The 19,807-nt window shown below is 42.8% G+C and overlaps 1 protein-coding gene across 3 annotated transcripts in view; it reads right to left on the bottom strand.

Moving 5' to 3' along the window:
• Positions 1 to 19,807, bottom strand: part of RALGAPA2 (Ral GTPase activating protein catalytic subunit alpha 2) — a 134,841-nt gene that overhangs the window by 15,490 nt on the left and 99,544 nt on the right. The window lies entirely within an intron of this gene.

Below are 19,807 nucleotides of genomic sequence, written 5' to 3'. Positions count from 1 at the left end.
GGACCCCTGCTTGCGGCAGCTTTTCACAGCGGAGAAAGCAAATCTTTTCCTTTTGTGTGCAGCTTCTGTTTTCTCAGAAGGTGAATCATACACTTCCAATAACAGGATAACGCCTGAAACAAATCTACAATGGGCTGAAGAACCTCACGTATGACTTTATGAATTAACGCTTGCAGGAGCCAGTATGACATCTCATTCTCCGTTTCCTCATTTAAAACAAAAGTTTTCAGATCCTCATTGTGTTTCTGTTACGGGGAAATGCATTCTAACTCTGCAAGACTGTTACGTGGGAGCAAAGGCCAATTTAAATTTAGAAATTAGGAGCAGCGAGAATAACACCAGTGACAACATAATGCAGGTGAGGGTATTTAAAATTGAAAAGCATTACTAATTAATATTGAAGTGCCATTTGTGACTTTCATTACATTAACAAAAACACTCCGAAACAGTATTCTTTTTTTAAATCAGAGTAAAGCGGTACTTAAAAATAGGACACGATGGTCTAGTGTTCGACCTCAAGGGGAATAAGCAAAGCACATCTTAATTGTATGCAAGTTCCTACAGGCATGGTGGTAAAAAAATTAAAAAGAAAAAAGAAAAAAAAAAAGAATTTTGCTTTTAATGCTAGCAGAGGACGATTGATATGTGATAAATCTTCTTATAAACTTCCCGTGGAAGCCTGAAGAAAGAAAATCAATAGATAGCATTTCAGAGTTTGCACCTGCTGACAGCGTTATTTGCTTAGTTTTTCTCTCTCTTTTCCCTAAGCCCAGGAGAACGCATTCCTGATAGTGCAAGCATTAGCCCGCCTGCGTTTGGGGCTGCCTCCCTATTATGGGCTGAACTCCTGATGACTCTTGTTAATGAATAGGCTGCCAAACTTCCTAGGAGAGGAGGCACACGCCTGGGCCCTATTCTAAAGGGACTGACGGATGCCATTCACTTCTTATTATGAAGATGCTTATTCTGCGGCGCGCTCGGCTGTTGCCAGGGCTGTGCGGAGCGCATGGCCGGGCGAGCGCCGGCCCCGCTAACAGCGGGACGCGGGGGCTGCGCGGCCGTCTGGCGAACAGCCCCTCCGACACGGAGCTGGCACGTGCTGGCGCAGCGGGAACAGACCCAGGCGTGACAAATTACTGAAAGGGCTCGGCTAAACTTGCGGCTGACGACCACCTGAGCCTGCGGACCGGCCATCAGCGCTCGATTCATTGCGCAGCCTTTTAGGCTGCGGTCTGCTTGTCGGCCCGCTTTAAACAAGGCAGGGAGACTATAAAGGCTTTTCATGCTATGCCTAATAATATCCTGCTGTTTAATGAAAGACCTTGCACATCTAACACATAAGCATACAATGCGCAGAACAACTGCTAACACACCAGCAGTTTGTACCGATTTTGCTAAATATTGCACGGAAAAAGAGAGTGAAGAGATTTTGACTAGGTTAGCTTTACATCTCGTAAAATCCTTATTTATGAGGTGGAAGATGCCCCTAACCACACAAAAGACTGGAAAAAAACCACTCAGCCAAACAGCTGGGCAGCTACAGGAGAGGCATCTGAAAAATAACATACTGAGCTGAGCTTAAACCAAGGTCCAGAGAGCTGTGCAGATCGATCAGCAGCTTTAGAGGCGTACGAGGAAGATCCCGATTCAGTGCCGCTCTTACAGATTAAAAAGCTGAAAGCAGTAGGTGCAGATACCACAGACTCGGCGAGGAAGACCGCCGCATAAACCAGCTCCGCTTCACCACCACCCTTCTCAGCTCAGCGCCCTCCTTATGTCTCTCCCAGGCTCCCCAAGCACGGCTACCGGGCGCACCAGACAGCACAGTGGCTCCTGCCATACGGGCAGCGAGCGAGATGCTCGTGCTAATTTTCACCTACAGCCTAATCTAAAAAGCGTTCAGTCACTGCAGGAACTTAAACTAAACTCTCTGCTATCTCTATTTTAATACATACACATATTAGGGAAAACAGTTCGGATTCATTTAAAAAAAAAAAAAGTCAACTAAAGTTCTACCAAAGTTCAGGAATTTTAACAGAGGCATGAGGAACATAATAAAGAAGCTGTAAAGAACCCTCTGAAAAATACCTCCAGCCTGTAAATATAGGTCAAGAAAGCAGCATGACGTCACGAATACCATCTGATCTCTCACACAAAATCTTTGTTCTGTAACTTACTCAAGTTGCGCTTCTCGTATGCAAACAAAGCCACCGTTTTGCTACTTAATTGTGTTTATGTCAGAAGCTTCTGCAGGCATCACTACGTCAGTCATCTGTCAGACACCCCGGAGTCCCACGTAATGTATTTTGAGGATCCAAGAGAACATAACATACCCAAAGAAGAATAATATGAGATAGATGGGGGGGCGGAGCAGAAGACTCAGCATTTCAAGACCGTTTGTACAGGAGCAGTCTGAAACAGCAATTTTCAATTGCGGCCTCAAGAAGCTTCATATTTATCACCACGTAAGAACGCTTTCATCCAGATAATCACTAGTGCCATACTTGATCTGTCAAAACTGCAGCCCTTGTAAACGTGCTGTGCCTTCATCCTTAAGAACCAGTGATGCGATTTTACTTAATTACACATGTTAGAACATTAAGCTGAATCTTTTAAATATGAAATTTGTGTCATCTGTCTCCTGTGAGCTTTCAGCACAGCGTGTCCGACACAAAGATGCCCACGAATGCTAAACCTCGTTGCATTATTTAGACCAAGCCAATAAGCGCAGAGTGCCACATAAACGACTACTTTTTAAAAAATGCAACACATGTATCGGCAAACTCCCATTCCCAGCTCATTGCTATGCTCTGGGTCGAGCAGGGCCAGGAGAAAGCTTGAAGTGCCTGGCTGGCTTTTCTACAGAAGCCTCAAGGCTAGATTGCTGAAGCGAAGCATGCAAATCACTTTCTGAAGACGGCCTGGCTGCAGAGAGGATGGGTTATGATCTTGAACCCCACCCCGGTGAAGAAGCTGGACAGCTGGCTTCCCTGATTAACTAAGCCCCCATTTATCTGAAGGTTTTGGGCGTCCCCTGAGATCTTCAGATAAATGGAGTTATACTAGACATTCAAAGGAGCTGATCAAAAGCAGCCTCTTTTAATATGTATGGCAATTTGACCCACCTCTTCAATGACTGCATTATTGTACATTTCGCTTCTACCAAGGCAAAACTCCAGAGAAAAATGCTTTCAATGAGCACAGACATTTTTGTTTATTTAATATATTAAATGACGTAGAGAACCATGACAAGGTGCGAGTTATTGACCGTGAATATATAGAACTGTGGGAGAGCAGGAATTTAGCCCCAATTTGAATACAGCAAACAAATATCAGTATTGGAATATTATGAGCTTTTATAACTGTCTTATCAGTTTATCAATTATTTTAATAGTTCAACCATACAATGTAAGCTGTTTGAAAAAAAACCATTAAAATGCTGAGATTTACTATTTGCTATAAACCACGTCATCTCATTGCAAGCAGTAGGATGATCTGTAAAGTTCTGTGGTGAAACACACTTCCAGATGGAGAATCTAGAAGAAGACAAAAGGTATAATTTTTGAAAATCCACCACAGAGGCAGGCATCAGCCCATGCACGGCTCTGACCTACAAGCATCACTTCCACATTTAACCTCTACAACGTAGAGTGAGTTTCAGACACATGGTTTAAAATGTAAAGACTTTGAAAAGCCTTCAAAGTCATCGTCATCTGGGTTCTGCAGGTGAACTGAGCCATCCTGGGGTCAAGATCTGTCCAACGTTTCCCTCTCTACACATGCACACAACATTAAACCATAAATAACTACGTATTTAGAAACAGGGAGAATACAGATGACGATTATTCAAACAGATCCTGAAAATTTAGAACTTTTGCTTATTAACCTTAACTCTGTGCTGACCTCGAGCAAAAACATCAGCTACCCATCACTGCTGATGGTAATAGCCAGCAATTCCTTCCCCACACTATTTTTAGAAAATAAAAACATTTTGGCAAGATTTACTCTCACCAATATACAGAAACAACTGTGTATTTTGTTGACCGGCTATTCTCCACAGCTCGTTGTCTGTAGCGTACCAATGCCAAGGGGCTCTAGTCCCGGGACTGGAACCCAACCGCTCAGGCCCATGGAGAGCACACACTAAAACGACTGTTCCTCCGGCTCCAGAGGGACTGCCAAGGAAGTTAATGCGGGCTATTGGCATGAACCTATGGCAATTCCCATCTGTGATGTGAAACCCACCCTGAGAAGGGCTGTCGGGGCATCTGGCCAGTGAAGAAGCTGAAAGTATAGAGGTAGACAGCTCTTTCCAGCCCATCAGACATCAAGGCTGTCTGCATTTTCACGTGCCAATTCCTTCTTCCATCCAACTAGGGAGACTTGAAGAAAGAGAGAATCTTTGAACTTATTGTTCAATGCAAGAAAGCACGTTTCCCAAATCTATGCTAGAGCTTTCCAGCCTCACCAGGGCTTACACAGGTGATCACACAGGTAGTGTGTGGACAAGAGAAGGAAAACCTGTTTTGCAAATAGCTGATTCCTTAGGCAGGCTTGACAGACTCTAAGGCAGAGGAAATACAGGACTGTGGTGAACTTTTGTTTTACTGACTGCCCTTTCAAGGTTTCAGTACCAAAGAACTGCTGATAAGTCATTTCTGACCACTACACGTATTTCAGTATCCTCCCAATTTGTAACATAAGAACCAAAGATGGTTCCACAAAAAGGATTTGCTCCTGACACCACGATAGCGGTTTTGAAAACAAACAAGAACATAAATGTTTGGGACTTACCAAAGTAGAATAAAGCAGGGACCATAAAATTGAGGTTAACGTAAATGTATCGGTAGATGACCTTTATGCACCTAATTGTCCTCCTTAAACTCTGAACAGGACAGTTACTGTGCTTTTAAAATGTTGTGATAGGCAATTTCAGTGTGAAACTCAATATGCTTGATTGGGCTTGCCATCATTTATGGTCTAGTGACAGTCACTACTGCATAAATTTAACTGAAAACTTTTGGGGGAATTTTAGTAATATATATCCTTCATTGAACAGGTGCAATTAAACTATACCTGTCAACAACTGCAGATTTATGTGCTTTTTTTAAACCAAAGCATCTGAGATTAAAACTTTTCAGAGTGACTGCATGTCTTAAATTGGTCAATGTAACACGTAAGATGCGTATCAGACGAGGCTGACTCTCTGCAACTGTCCAACTCAAACCAACGGTTTTGTGCGAGAGGGGAGCGCGACTGGCTCCCTTGCCCCGTGGTCAGCCCCCGAGAAGGCCATCTGTCTGCGGTGCAGCGGGGGGAGGCAGGGCTCGACGCTCCCTTGGCGGAGTGGGGCCGGCTAGTGCCAGGGCTGCTGTTCCTCCTCCTTATCCAGAATGGGCAGATGATCCTCTGCTGCCAAAACCAAGAGCTCATCCTCTCTGCAGCATAATTTTCCTCTGCTCTGCCACCCCTCAGCGCAGAACTGCACCGACAGGCAGCCCTCTTTTACTCCTGTGCTGGGGGGACTCGAGGGGGGATTTCCAGTCATGGGGGATGGCTGGGACCCAGAACACCCTGCTGTACCAGAGATGTGACTCTCACTGAAACCGACAGGTACAGAGGGGTTTTCAAATGGATTTCTTTGTGGAGCATTTGCCCAGTGCCTCGGCACCATGTCTGGAGCTCTGCCACCTCCCTCCCCCCGAGCGGGACCTGGGTCTTTGCACAGGATTACAAAAGAATCTCAGCCCTGACTGATGGGGCTTCAGATACCGCCATGACACAGAATAAAAAATAATGTGTAATTGCTTCAAGTAACATGGCAGACTGCTACAGCATTTTCCAACATGCACTGTGCAATACATTTGTTTCCTCACAGACAGTCGCCATTAATTGCTTTAAAGAGGAAAGTGAAACAAAACCACAACAAAAACGTGTTTCACATGGTTTCAAACCATCTCCATGGAAATCAAGTAACGTAACAGCAAAATCATACTGAAGGTGCCCCGAGGCAAAAAGCTCCAGCTCATGCTCTTCTGCGCGGAGCCCCGCTTTGGTGCTTGCTCTTGGCTCCCACTGCTTGTTAGGTAGCACGTTGCCCAAGGTGTGCTGTGAACCACCAGTCTGGCAGAAGCACTCGCCTGCCGCTCTGGGATATCAAGAATATGTGGCACATTAGTCATGCCAAGTGCTTCAGGGAAGAATTTTGCATTTATTATGAATAAGGCAGAAAACAAGCTTTCCTCTTAATTTACTACTCCTCCTCCTTGCGGGGAAGCCCCTGGGAGCAGATACATCGTACCATTACAGACCGATGATTTTGTAGTAGGAGTGAAGGAGCAATGGGTTACTTTCCTGATATAATACAATTCTGTACTTTAATAGCACTCATGCTTATCCCTATCTGAAGCTTTTTTTATTCTAACGTAGAGTACTTGTGATGATCTCCTATCAGGTATTCCTGTTTGTACGATACCTGCTCTGTTAAAAAAAAAAAAGTTAGAAATGTACCTCATCTCCTTTATTAGCTTTGTCCTCATTGAGGTCCTTCCTAATATAGCAGAAATGAGACACTACAGTGGTGCACAAACCAGTGGCAAAACTACCAAACACACATGTGCCTAGAAAAATGGCATTGTACGTTTTGCATTGTACAGTCAGCCCTCTGCGTATCCAAGGTCCATTTAGCAGCTGTACTCCATGCCTCACCATACTGATAAGGATTTGATTAAAATATTTCAATTTATTAAAATGATGACATAATTGCCTGTTATCAGTTAGTGCAGCAGAAGCCCTAACTGATAAATCATTCTGCAGGGCACACAAAGATTTAACCACCAAGAAGCTATTTCTGAAAGAGTTCTGTATTGCAAGAACTGTCGTGACTTCAGTCACACACGTTTTTGGCCAGCAAATTAGTGGGGCATGATTCCCCCAATATATATTTTCTCTAGAAGCATGCATATAGTTCCCTATCCGATCCTGAGAGATATCCTAAAGGGACAGAAGCTGCTCAGGTCTAATTGAAAGTCACCATCCCAGTGCCCCAGGGCAGAGAGGTGTAGAGGTCCTCTCTCCTGAGGGTGGTGGGGCGAGTTATCTTCTGGCCGTCTTCTCCAGCAAAGTACTTATTCACCCAGGGAAATAACCTGGAGACTGCAAAATTAAAGATGGGTGGGAAAGGCCCGGAGAGCAGAGGGTTGGGAAGATCTGCTGGTCTCCTGAGGCAGCGCAGGCTGCAGGAAGAGATGGACCTTCAGAAGAACCTCATTAAGAGCAGAGCCTGGCCACGTCTTGCCTTTGCCTATGCTCTGAGCGGGAGCTTATGAAAGGGAGCTGCCCTCATGCAGAGCCTTCGCCGTACAGGTCTAGAAGGAAAGCTGTCTGATGACCGCAGAAGACAAATCCCTGGGTCGTACTTTCAGAGATCATTATAACACCGTAGCTGTCCCATTTTATCCGTGTATGTACAGCTGCCGATGCTCATGTTCTGCAATTATCTGGCTTGTTCCACAAACGGGGTGATCATGAAGGGATAAATAACTGGAGGAAAGGTCACATGTTACCGAGCAATGCTTCCCCTGTGCTTTGTTGCAGTCTTAATTTTATTCAAACACTAACAAAATGCACCTATTTCAGTAATTCCACTAATGAGCTGTTACTTTTGGACATCTTAGAAAAAGGGCAAAGGTACAAAGGTTCAATTATTTGTCATCTACTTAGGCCTTCCAGTTCCTTCAAATTGGCTGCTTGAACACACAGGGATAATATACTATCCTTGGTCTACTATTGTTAGCCACATACCAGCAATACTATCCCCTTTTACTTTTATTATCCTCTTTGTTACAGCATATGTGCATTACAGGGAAGGGGAGGCTTCTTTTGAAAGCTTGAGTATTTTTCCACTAAAACAGTATTCTAATAATTTTTTGTTTGTGAACAGCAGCAGCGGGATTTTCAGAAGCGTTAAAAGTCGCCTGCACTACCCTTTGGGAGGGATGGTAAAACTCCTGACAGCTTTTATCAGGCAAATCTTGGGAACTTTTGAAAACCTCAACCCTGTAATAACAGCAGTAAAGACCGACTAATACAAAGCCAGATGCAAGACTGTGAATCGATGTCCTTCCCCAACATGCAATCACTTCAGAGGTATCATTCAAGTGGTTGCAGAAACAACGGCTTATGAAGACAGATGCTGTACTGCATTAAAAGCCTCCCCAAAACTTTGTGGAGAAAAAACCAGGCGCATTTGCACTGGGTGGTCAGCATTTGTAATTCTCATTCTTCAGGGAAAAAAGTGCCCGAGTGACTGAACCCTTCGGAGAAGAGACTGTTTAGGAGACAGCAGTGTTTTGGAGCTACAAACCCAAAAGGCACAAGCCATTACTGGCGGGGTTCATACATACTGTGCATCTGCCTTCTGCTTAAGGTGGGTGCTCTCTTGGAGCCTACAGATTGCACCGTGCGGGTCAGGTTAAGGAGAAAATTGTTAACTCACTAATTTTTGCAGCATGTGTGGACCACATATTTAATTAAAGTCAGACCTGGTGTGTGCTGTCACACAATATAGCTTATCTGAATGTGCAACATAAAGACATTGTCCACCGGTGTTTGTGATTCATTCACCGCTTACAGATGGCCAAGCCACGTGGGTATTATTCAGCGTATTCCAAGTGCGAGACCCTCATGGGTAGGTTGGATGACCTAATGGAAACTAAAGGACCAGAACATGCTAAGTGAGAAACAAATATGCTATATGCACACAAATAAACTGAATATGCTGAGGAATGCTCTGGCACTTCACCTATTTTGTATGGTGCACCTTGCATCCATGCTATTAATTTTTTTTAGTTTCCAAAGCAGGATAGCTATATCAAAACATTTTACCCTTAAGAAAAGAGAAAACCATACAGATGGGGAGTATTATTATCTTCATTTTACAGAGGTCGTAGGTACAGAGAGACTGAAAAATGTATTTAGACGTTACACAGGATGATTCTGTGGTTAAGGAACTAGAGAATAACTCAGGTCTCAATTTTTTTTTTCCTTAACAGATTTCCTGTCTCTGTTTTAATAATGTAAAAAAACGTACATGGATATTTTTAAAACACTTCTGCTAACTGATATGTTTTAGAAACATAAAACTGACTTTAATGAGGATTTTTTTTTTTTAATGAATAGGAATTCTGTAGTTTTAAAATCTTAACTAGAACTCATTTCATTTTTGCAAAGCTAGAAATTCTCTCTCTCTCACAGGATAAAGCATCCATTTTTGGTAGCAGTAGCAGACTGCAGAATATCCAAACCTTTGGTTAGTCTTGGACGTCAGCATCTTTAGCTGTGGGCCATATACATGTATTAACTGGGGAATGAAGTTCGGGGGAGAAGCAGAAACAGTTTTTCTGGTAGCTTATTGTTTGCATTTGACAGCTGTTGGAAACTGCTTACATGCTGGAAATATTAATAGTCTTGATGGAGATAAGTGAGGCAGGCAGGCAGGAATTAGAAGAGCTGTTTATCACATGGCTCTCCTATATGGCTGCAACTTCCTCTGGACAAGTCAGATAATACGATTTGGTCCTAAAACACACGCAGCAGATAGCGGAATGTTTACTTGGAGCCGTAACCAGAAAATAAAGGCGGCAGCATGGTTAAGTAAGTGAAAGCCTTGCACCTTCTTGTTAAATGCTGGGCTGTTCCCGGAGGTTTACGCAGCCGCAGCAATTACTTTTCAAGTCTACGTAGGAGGGAGGGAGAGAATCTTTTCTCTTTCCTGTGGACCTTGTTTCAGTGAGTTATGCCTCTGTACCTCATGATTAGATTGCTGTAATGTCCTATACGTGTACCTTTACCCTCAGGGCACTCAAAAATAACGCTGATACAGAATGCAGCTGCCTGCTTATTAAGCAAGAACCCCTGTTGGGAGCACAGCTAGCCACTCGGCCAGGATCCGCACTGCCTCCCTGTGATGAAATTCCAGGTGGAGCTCAGAGGGATCCTGCGACCCTCCAAATCCCAAGCTGGTGGAGCCTGGGCAGGCAGGGGACCTCCTCGCGGGGATGCTCTGCAGTGAGCGCAGCCTGCACCGAGCACAGTCCAGGCTGCCATTCTCTCCCCATAAATGCAAAGGAGCTGCTAGTGGGGGGATACTCAGCTAGCTAGACCACATCTTCCTCTCTTTTACTCACATTTTTAGGAAAGGCACAGACTTGCCTGCAAGGTCTGGGAGTTTATTTTATTAATGATATCAATTGATGACAAAGTGCTATCTGTAGTCACTCATATCTTAAAATTTTATAATAAAAAAAAAAGATAGCCTATAAAGACCGTAACAAAGAGGCTTACAAAAGTTTTTGAAAATGTGTTGTTATACTTCGGTCATTGCACATATGAAAATACACAAACACACAAATATATATGTATAGACTTACAGGCACACGTGTTTAAACACGTGTGCATGTATACCCTTCTCAGTATATTTTAACATTACTACACTTATTGCCATCACATTCTCCAAACGCAAGCATATTTACCTAAAGTCAGAAATGTCACCAAACTGGTACACCGCCTCTTAAAAAATCCAAATGCCACATCAGCTCTACTCCTCAGCCCACTCCATTATATAGGGCACCTTGAGAAAGGGTACGGGTCACTGCATTTCCTCAGAGTCCGTATTTTCAAGCTCCATCACAGCAGTATCAAAGTGAATATACAGTTAAGAATCTCCCAGGATAATGGCATACTCAAAACCATTCAAAAACTGAATGTACCAGCAATAACCTAAGTCATTCTCAGCTTTGAAAATTAAACAGGGACAGGGGAAGAGGGAGATAATGACAGATTCATAATTCAAAATTATTGAGAACTGTTCATCAACTTACAAGACAATTAAGTAACTTGCAAGATAATTTTGCTACAGTAAATCAGAAGTCAACTTTTGCCCCAACATTACATTGAAATGATAAGGGGAAGCAAGCAGAAATTATCAAAATACTTCCCTGCACGTTCACTTCAGAAATCTGGACGCTTTGGAAGTGAAAAAGGGATAATTACTGACAGCTTAAAGATGACAAGCAGTGCAAAGGCAGGAAAACACTTGCAAAATAGTTGACAACTGAAGAGAGGAATCTGGTTCACCTAGCTACACGCCAACACATCACCCGAGGTAGAGCACACCAACCCTTGTGGCAGCCGGGCGGCAGCCGGGGTCCCCACGGGCGGGGGGTGCTGAGGACAGAGCCTGTGCCGTGCCACCCCACCCAAACCGCACCCCGCAGACCCCCGCCAGACCATGCAAAACGAGAGGATGCCTTCAAGCAATCTTGATCCAAAGCACCTTCCAAAAGCACAGAACCTTTCCCCATAAACTGGCTGGCCTTTTCTCTAAAGCAGCATTGAAATTGCCTTACCCGGGAAACACCTACACTACTGACTGCGGTTCTGTGAAACCACGATGCTCCTTGCCGCGAAACCAACGCACGCCCGGGCGTGATTAATGTATAACACACTCTTGCCACAACGCTCTAAGCTGCTTACTAATTTACCGGATAGCTAAATGTGCAGCCCTGCAGAACGGTGAGATGAGATGATGATAAAATTACCTAGGAAATCTGTGTTAAACAGGGAAGAGTCCACACTTAATTGTGTATTTGCATACATAACTTTCAGGGGCAGGGAGGATGGGCTGGCGATTGCAGACTCATGAATCAGCTGAAATTATATTAATCTACAAATTTGCTGGTAAAACTCTGTGTTTCAAGTTTCTGAGCAAGACGCTACAAGTGTTATTTAAATGGTGCATATGTGCCAAGGACAAGTCAGGAAACCGTTGTTATCTACATGGATGTGAACAAAAGGAAAGGCCTTTCTTGATTTTAAATAAATCAAAAGAAAAATTGTAATTCAGTTAGTTTTGAATCAATCTTTTTGCCCACAGTGAGAGTAGCAAGCCGTCTGCTAAACCGACCTGCATCACACACACATCTTGTTGATGGGAGAATCTTACTCCTTCATGTAAGGCATAGAAGTACTGTAAGCCTGATGAGAGGTAATGAATGAACTACTCCATTGCTTATAAGAATGTAATACTCAGTGTATCACTTGCACAAATATATTTGATTTCTTGATATTCAATAGTGATGTTTCCAGCTCTTCAAAATTAAATGTTTTCCAAATGTAAATCCTTGGAAAGCTTAATTTCTCTGAAAATACAAGATTTTACAAACTGTGAAGCAGTTATAAGTATTTACGAATATTTATTATTTATTCTTGATAGAGAATATACCATAAAGGATCTTAACACATAGTCTAAAAAAAAAAAAAATTGAAATACCTTTAATCACGTGTGATTCCCACCCCCCACCCCCCGGAACAAGTGCAACGGCACTGATTTCTAAGAGCACATCCTGTCCCACGGCCAAAGGGCTTTGTGTGCGCGTGAGACCGGCCACGCTGAGTTGCTGATGAGCAGCACACAGACATACGGGATTCCTAGAATTTACCGGTATGGGATTTCGCCTCCCGTCGCACATGTACAAAGGTTACCTTTGTGCCTTGGATATAACCGATGGACTAGCAATCTCTGCTTCAAATTCTCACTCTTTGGTTACGGGAAAATCTTTTCAGATGAATTTATAATCATATTTTTTCACCTACTAAAGGTTAATAAACCATCACTGTCAGTTTGATAAGAGTGTAAGGATCAGGCAGCTACAACCAGAACAAAATACAATTACACAAAATAATTTCGCCCCTTCTAGTTTATTGCAGATCTTTTCATTATTTCTGGGACTAACACTAAATGCCTCAGTTTCAGGTCTATTATACTTGATAATTTACATTCATTACAATCAGGGATAGGTAACCAGGGGGCTTATTATCACATCCATTACGAGTGACACCATTTGCAAGATGCTCAACACTAAATGTACTTGTTGCTGCAGTGATACAGGCTGGGAAACTGCTCTACATCACAGGATAGGAACGAAGAACAAATTAGAAAAAGACCACCAAGAAATCCGTGGGGATGTCCCAGCTTTAAATTAAAAAAATAATAAAATAAAGAGAGGGGGAGGTTTAAAATTATCATTTGGCATATTCACGACTGTTGTAGGTATTCCAAAGCAGAGCAGACCTGGGGACTGAGCAAGGAATCTCCTGGGCACGGGGCTCTGAGTCTAGACACAACACATAGAAAAACATCTCCTCAGGTCTGATTTTGTGAACCGCGAGGCCATGAGAGCTTTGTGGGGGCTTAATTTCAAGCCAGTACCTTCGCGCTGCCCCCTTTTCGTTCCGTACGAGCCCCCATAACTCCCGCTCTACCTGAGCCCACCGGGGAGCCCCGGGAGCGGGGTCCCTGCCCGGCAGCCGTCCCCGCTCCTCGCCCCAGCCGCCCGGTGCGCTCATGCTGTTCACTGCTCTGCGACAATCAGGCAGGCACAGCACAACACCTGGTACTCCGGGCCCGGCCCTCCTTGGCAGCTGACTGTGAAATCTCCCTGCCAGGTGGTTGCACTTCAATTACATTAGCTAGGCATTGTAGGGTTAACAAGTATCCAGAGGAAATCTTTTATTCATATAACACAGTATGCCTTTTGTTGATCTTTGAATAATGTGGCTTAAAATCCATTAAATTAAAATACTCTTTCAAGCGCACAGCCTGCAACAGGTACAGCAGTACGTACCCACCGCTGTCTGCTCACGCAGCATTGTCGTGGGCACACAGCCGTTTCAGGAAAATTTGATCCCCAAAAGCAGATGATTAAGTCAGCATTTAAAATAACATTTTTTTCCCTGGAAGTGACCTCTCAGTAGGGGGAATGGATTCCCCTTTCATTGCATAGCTCAGCCAGAGTGCACGCTGTGATGTCTCTCCGTTTCCCCAAAGGAGTAAATTAAAATTCTGGTGCATGTTTATGAAATCTGCTTTTTTTTTTTTTTTTTAACTCATAAAGTGGGGGTGGGGGCTGAGTGGGGAGGGGAAGAAGCAAAACCGAAAACGTAAGCGACTCCTTCACAAAAAGGCAAGTTAATGCAATAATGCAAAATACTGCTAACTTCTTCTAAATGTTCTACTGTTTCTAAAAAACTTCCCCATAGGTTTTAAGTAACTCAGGTTGGCCATAGAGTCTTATCATCACATTTAATTATGGGGCAGGAGGTGAGTTAATGACTTGAGCTGTATGACATACTATTTAAACAACCAAGTTCAAAATTCAACCACAAGAGAAATTATGGTGAAAATGGAGAGAGGGTACTACGGAGGATGCCGAAGAGCTGTGTGGCTGGCTACGCAGCCCTAGTTGACAGTCACTCTTTTAATGCCTAGGACTAGTCAGTTTTAGACTAACTTTAAAAAAATGTGAGAATAAGATGCAGTCAGAAAACACTCTATTGTATACAGGTAATGTAATGCACAGAGGAACAACAAAAGTGCTGGAAGCTGCCCCAAGACAATACAAAAGAAAAACTACTTCTGCATGTAGAAGAAATTAGATTGTAGAAACAACGTGAAGGGCTTTGAAGAACCAGCAAGGTGGCCAGAAAGAACAGGCGAAGCGCCACTGCAGTCCTTTCCAGATCAGGGCATTTAGTCTGTGTTTTCAAATCAAAAGCTATTAAAGCGTACTGCAGCACTAGAGGCAGGCTGGAGTTGGGCCGTGGAAGCTGCACGTCACAGGGGAAAGAGGTGGAATGACCCGTCCCCATGGTGAAGACCCCCCAGGTGCTCAGAAGATTGGGGTCGCACAAATACACCAGGGAAAGCGTCAGTGAGCAATCCTGCTGCACAAGCAACGGGGCATTGGCTTTACACTCCTGCCCATCACCGAGGTGTCTGGGTTATGGAGTACGCACTTCCACCGCGATGAGATTATGGCCGATGCACAGAATGGCAGCACTTTGTTAAAACGGAAAATTAATCTGATTTGAGAAGACACATGAGTGAGCTAGTGCTGCCATAGAGAAAGCTATGATGCAGAGTGGAAAACCTACATGAGAGTCAGAAGTAACTTCTGCCCACGCTCCCTGTGAGCCAACACCAGGCAGGAGCGGTGGATGACAACTGTGCAGCTCTGGTCCCTTTCGCCAAGGCTATCAAAAAAAACGCGTAAGAGCCCCCAGTGAAAGAGCAGAGCTGTTCTGCTCTGTACAGCCCTTTCCATCTGCTTCCTGCCAGATCTTTTTGACACATCTCCTTCTCCAGACAGCACAGAAACACTCCTTTGTGTACTGTGTTGAAGATGACCACAAATCACCTAGTGGGCTGACCCTTCCCCGGCACGTGCCTTGAAGCACCATCTCCAGCTTTATAGATTGGAAGAAGGATCCTAACAAAACGTGTGTGCTGAGGAGCTAAATACCTGGCGCATGAGCCCCTGCGGGATGCCTGGGAGTCAGGCTGTTCAACCGGCTTCAGGACATGAAAGGTGTCCAGGTTGCACAGCCCTCATCACAGAAACAGACTGAGCAAAAACCCGGGAAGTTTTCTTCTTCTTGGCTTCCACTGAAATGCATAATTTTCTCAGTGTTAACACTATTTCTTGAAGACACTGCCCTTTAAGCTAAATTTCCCAAGTTCTTTGAAGTCCTTAACTGCTGAGTCATTTCAGATATAAAAGGAGATCATGGGGATCCCAAAGAGAAAGGGGGAGAGCAGACAATGAATTTTTAATGAAGCATCGAAGTTGGTGGAAGCAAACGGAGAAGAAGGATGTATAGGGACAGTGCCCTAGGGAAGAAGCTACGCAGCAGTAATGCTGCATGCTGCTGCTGTTGTACTTCACTAGAAAATACTTCAAGTGCAGGCTTATGTAAGATTTTTCTCTATTCAAGTTTTCTTCCAGTTTTTGTTAAGTCTTATCAATGAAATACCTGTCCAGCTATAAGCCTTCTGAACTAACACCTTTTAATTAAAATTTAATTTTTAATTAAAATAAGAAACTATATGAGAAACAGTTTTGAACATGTCCTACTTTACTGTTTAATTTGCAACTTACTCTTTATAAGTACAGCTTTTTGAAAGCTATAGTTTTCTACTGCTTGAGAAACACAATAGGCAAATTTTCTGAATTTTGAGCAGAAAGCTGTTCAGCATACTAGAATGACACTTTCCTACAGTATCCATCACCTGAAGCTAGTTTACAGTTATTTAACTTACTCTCTTAAAACTCAACCGCCAAATTTCACCCAATTTTAAAAAAGGTTTTTGTCACTCAATTGTCAACCATTCTGTCTTCTGCAGAACATAATCAATACTGAAATAACTCCTGTGCAGTTACACGCTAACGCTTTCCATATTTATCTTCAGGAGGAATTCAGTGAACTATTTCTTCACAGTCAGTAACAAAAGGAGAATGGGTGTCTTTGGCAAAAGTAAGACTAGCTATAAACAGCCCTTCTCCATGCAAATTTGTTACTACGACTGTGTCATGACCTACATCAGTCCCCTGCTACGAGAGCTGCGAGTTGGTCCTGTGAACAGCCTGCAAAATTTCATCCATTTGCTGGAAAATATCCACTGCAACACACGATGAGGCCATCCAAATAATTTCACTTGCTAATTAACTTTGGAAATACATTACAGCCTTGTCTTCAAGAGCAATTTTAACAGACTACAGTGCTTATTGCACCGGCAAGCTTTCTTTCTATTTTAAAACCAAATTATATGACTTGGTATAACAGCAGTAACACTGACACACATAAGTGGGTTATTTGAAATTAAATATTTGGCTTTTTGCAACATCTATTTTCAATAAATGCCTTGGCTTTGCCGTGGTATTTATCTGTGCAGGCACACTGTTATCTGATCCCAGTGTATAATGCCATTAATATTATTGCATATTTATATTACACTACCTTGAGCAAGGTTGGGCTACCAGGGTATTAGAATCTGCCTATATGAAGCAGATACTGTTCTGCAGCTCAAAACAATGACCAGCACTTCTGAATGAAAAGAGAGAAAGTGAACATTAGCACATCAAAGGCCCCTTTCTGAAAGAAGAAAAATTGCATGATGCACACTTTAATCTTTCTGACAATCTATGCATGGATTGAACTGAATTCTATTTTTCACACAAATGTGAATGCTTGATACAAGGACATCTTTACCAACAGCAAAAAGAACAGAGAAAGGCGTGCTAGCGCAGTCTTTGAACTTTTAAAATATGGCTTAACATGCAATAATATCTAACAACTGACAGAACAACATCCTTCTTATCTCTCTTAATAAACCCAAATAACGTAAAACACATTTTACAGGCAACATACAGAAAAATGGTTATAAATAATTTAATCTTAAAATAAAAAAACAATTTAAGAAGTTTGTAGTAAAGAAAATACAGGCAATATTAAAATCTTCATGTAAATGTCTATTATTTAAAATCAGTAACCCATCATAGAACAGCCTTAAGTGTAATTCACTTAATTAGCACTTCTATTTAGCTAACTAAGGGTGGAACGGGACCTGTGTTTATAGGTTTAAAAGAAAATATTGCTAAAATACGTATACAACACATGTTACACTAATGGTGCTCATTCTGCTGTAGTAAGCGCAGAGATTTCTGCAGGTAGATCTTCTCACATTGCAGAAGAGCTGTGTCAATCAGCCTGGAGAAGCAAACACATAGGAGCTACTCTGTTTTACCTAGACAGCTCTCTGCTCAGCAAAGCGTACAGAGAAGCACTTCCAGAAAATGAGAGGACACGCAAACAGTACTACCAAACGCTGCAAGAACGCCTCCGCGATACAGCTCTCTATACCCTCTCCATCTCCATTACTTCTTGCAACGTAACACCACAGACGAGACAACTTTGATTACTCCTCTTCCACTTAGGCAAAACTTACTTTTGTTCTCTTCCTTTAAAGAAGCAGATAAAAGGCAATCAGAACTCTTTAAGTATGTTTCTTCAGCAGATACGCGCCTAGAAGATGGTACAGCAGCTTTGGAGAATCGCTGCAAGATAGTTACTCAACGGCCACACATCCAGATGGACCTGCACCTGCCTGCGGAGGAACGAGAGGGAAAGGGAAAACGAGTGAAGGGCAAGATGTTTCTCCTCTCATTCCTTCATCAGGATGCTCTGTTTGCTGCTAAAGTTTCACCAAGATTGTCTGTACGTTTTTCTTCTGCTGACAACATGTTAAACTGTTGAGTCCAAATGCTTGTGGAGAGCAGGAAAGGGACTGCACAGAAATGACATCCCAGAGTTTTCTTCATGTAAACAGAACTGCATCCTCATAACTATCAGCTTGTGAAGGAATGGCATGATTTTATAAATAAGCCTTATTAAATGCACACGCTGAATGAATTTGTTCCTAAAAAAAGCCTAATTCAGTTGGTTATAACTCAATCACAGGCAGTGGAATGACATCTCGGAAGAACTTAAATAAGATCACAGTCTTTGACTTGCAGAACATCACCAATGGAGACAGCAGAGCCTCACCAAAGCTGAGCCTCACACACCTGATACTTTGCACAAACTGGTACATTCCCAAACAAAACATGCGCGCTTCCCAAAAAGCTTGAGAAAACCACATTTTTCTTGCAGATATTTCAGCAACCTGAAAGTTAAACTACTTCAGTTAGAAAAAGGAGCAGCAGACAACATTTAGATGTGCCTAAATGGACTGTTAAAGTGTGGGGCCAGCGGTGAGAGAATGAGTTAGCATTTTGGAAGTCATATATTGGAAAAGGAACTAAAAATAACCGGTTTGGAAATGTCTCTTTTAGGGAAATGAAAACACTCGACATTCAGGTTAGAATTGGTCCAAAAGAGGACAGTGGCATAAGGAAAATCCATGACAAAAGATTAACATGGCCGAGAACTGCCACAACATAGAAAAGTTTGCCTGTGCCTTACCTTAAACACCCACGACGCTAGAGAACAGCACACTGAAGGTACAACAAAAACCAGGGGTGCTCTCTATCCATTTTGCAAATAACGCCTGAAATTTAGAAGGCAGGCAATACGCTTCACTTTTCTAAACACGGTGGGTTCAGCCCCATGACCAAGACTTTTATTTCACTTCATATTTTGCTTCTCCAGGATACAGCCTTACTCAAAGCACTGGCTACAACGCCCACTGGGGGAGGAAAGAATGACTGGACCAGACAGATGGTCTGCCTTTGGACACTGAAAAGGATTTTGAAGGAGTTGAGTAGTATGACTTAATTCTTGTCCTGAGTATTTAAGGTAAACACAGATCAATCCAAATTAGGTAAAGCTGTGCCATATATAAAAACCAGCAACAGATCATGACTGCAAAAATGCCCTAGGAAAGACTGTCCTTTTTCTCCTTTACTAATCTCTCTATGAGAGCAGAGAGAGAGTTATGAGAGTTATTTGACATTCACATTCTGCACTACTATTTGACTATACAGTCTTAATATACGGAAGCCTTCCAAGATTGTTTTTCTTAAAAACCCTGACACTCTTGAAATATTGCCTCTGCCGTCTGATCAGGGAACAGAAATTTACTTCCATTTTTTAAAAATGCAACTCTATCCATTCTGCGTAAATCATTGACTCAGCACGTTAGTGCACAGTCAAAACGCACAGAGGTAAAGCAGCAGAGACACTCAAAGTATTGAGGAACTTCTGTCCTACCGTTTTCTTGCAATTCTGAACAATTATTACAATAGTCTCTATGATAACCCCAGCAGCACTGGTGGATTCCACTCCATCCTAAAATCCCATTATACTGAATACTACAAAAAAAACCAAAAAACCACACCAAAGCTGTCTCAGTCCTGATGCTCTAAATGTAACAAAAAGATGAAATACAAGGGGAGGAAAATGTGCGTCT

This window comes from Mycteria americana, chromosome 3 (genome assembly GCF_035582795.1).
Source record: "Mycteria americana isolate JAX WOST 10 ecotype Jacksonville Zoo and Gardens chromosome 3, USCA_MyAme_1.0, whole genome shotgun sequence".
NCBI lineage: Eukaryota > Metazoa > Chordata > Aves > Ciconiiformes > Ciconiidae > Mycteria > Mycteria americana.
This window is presented reverse-complemented; position numbering and strand designations above follow the sequence as displayed.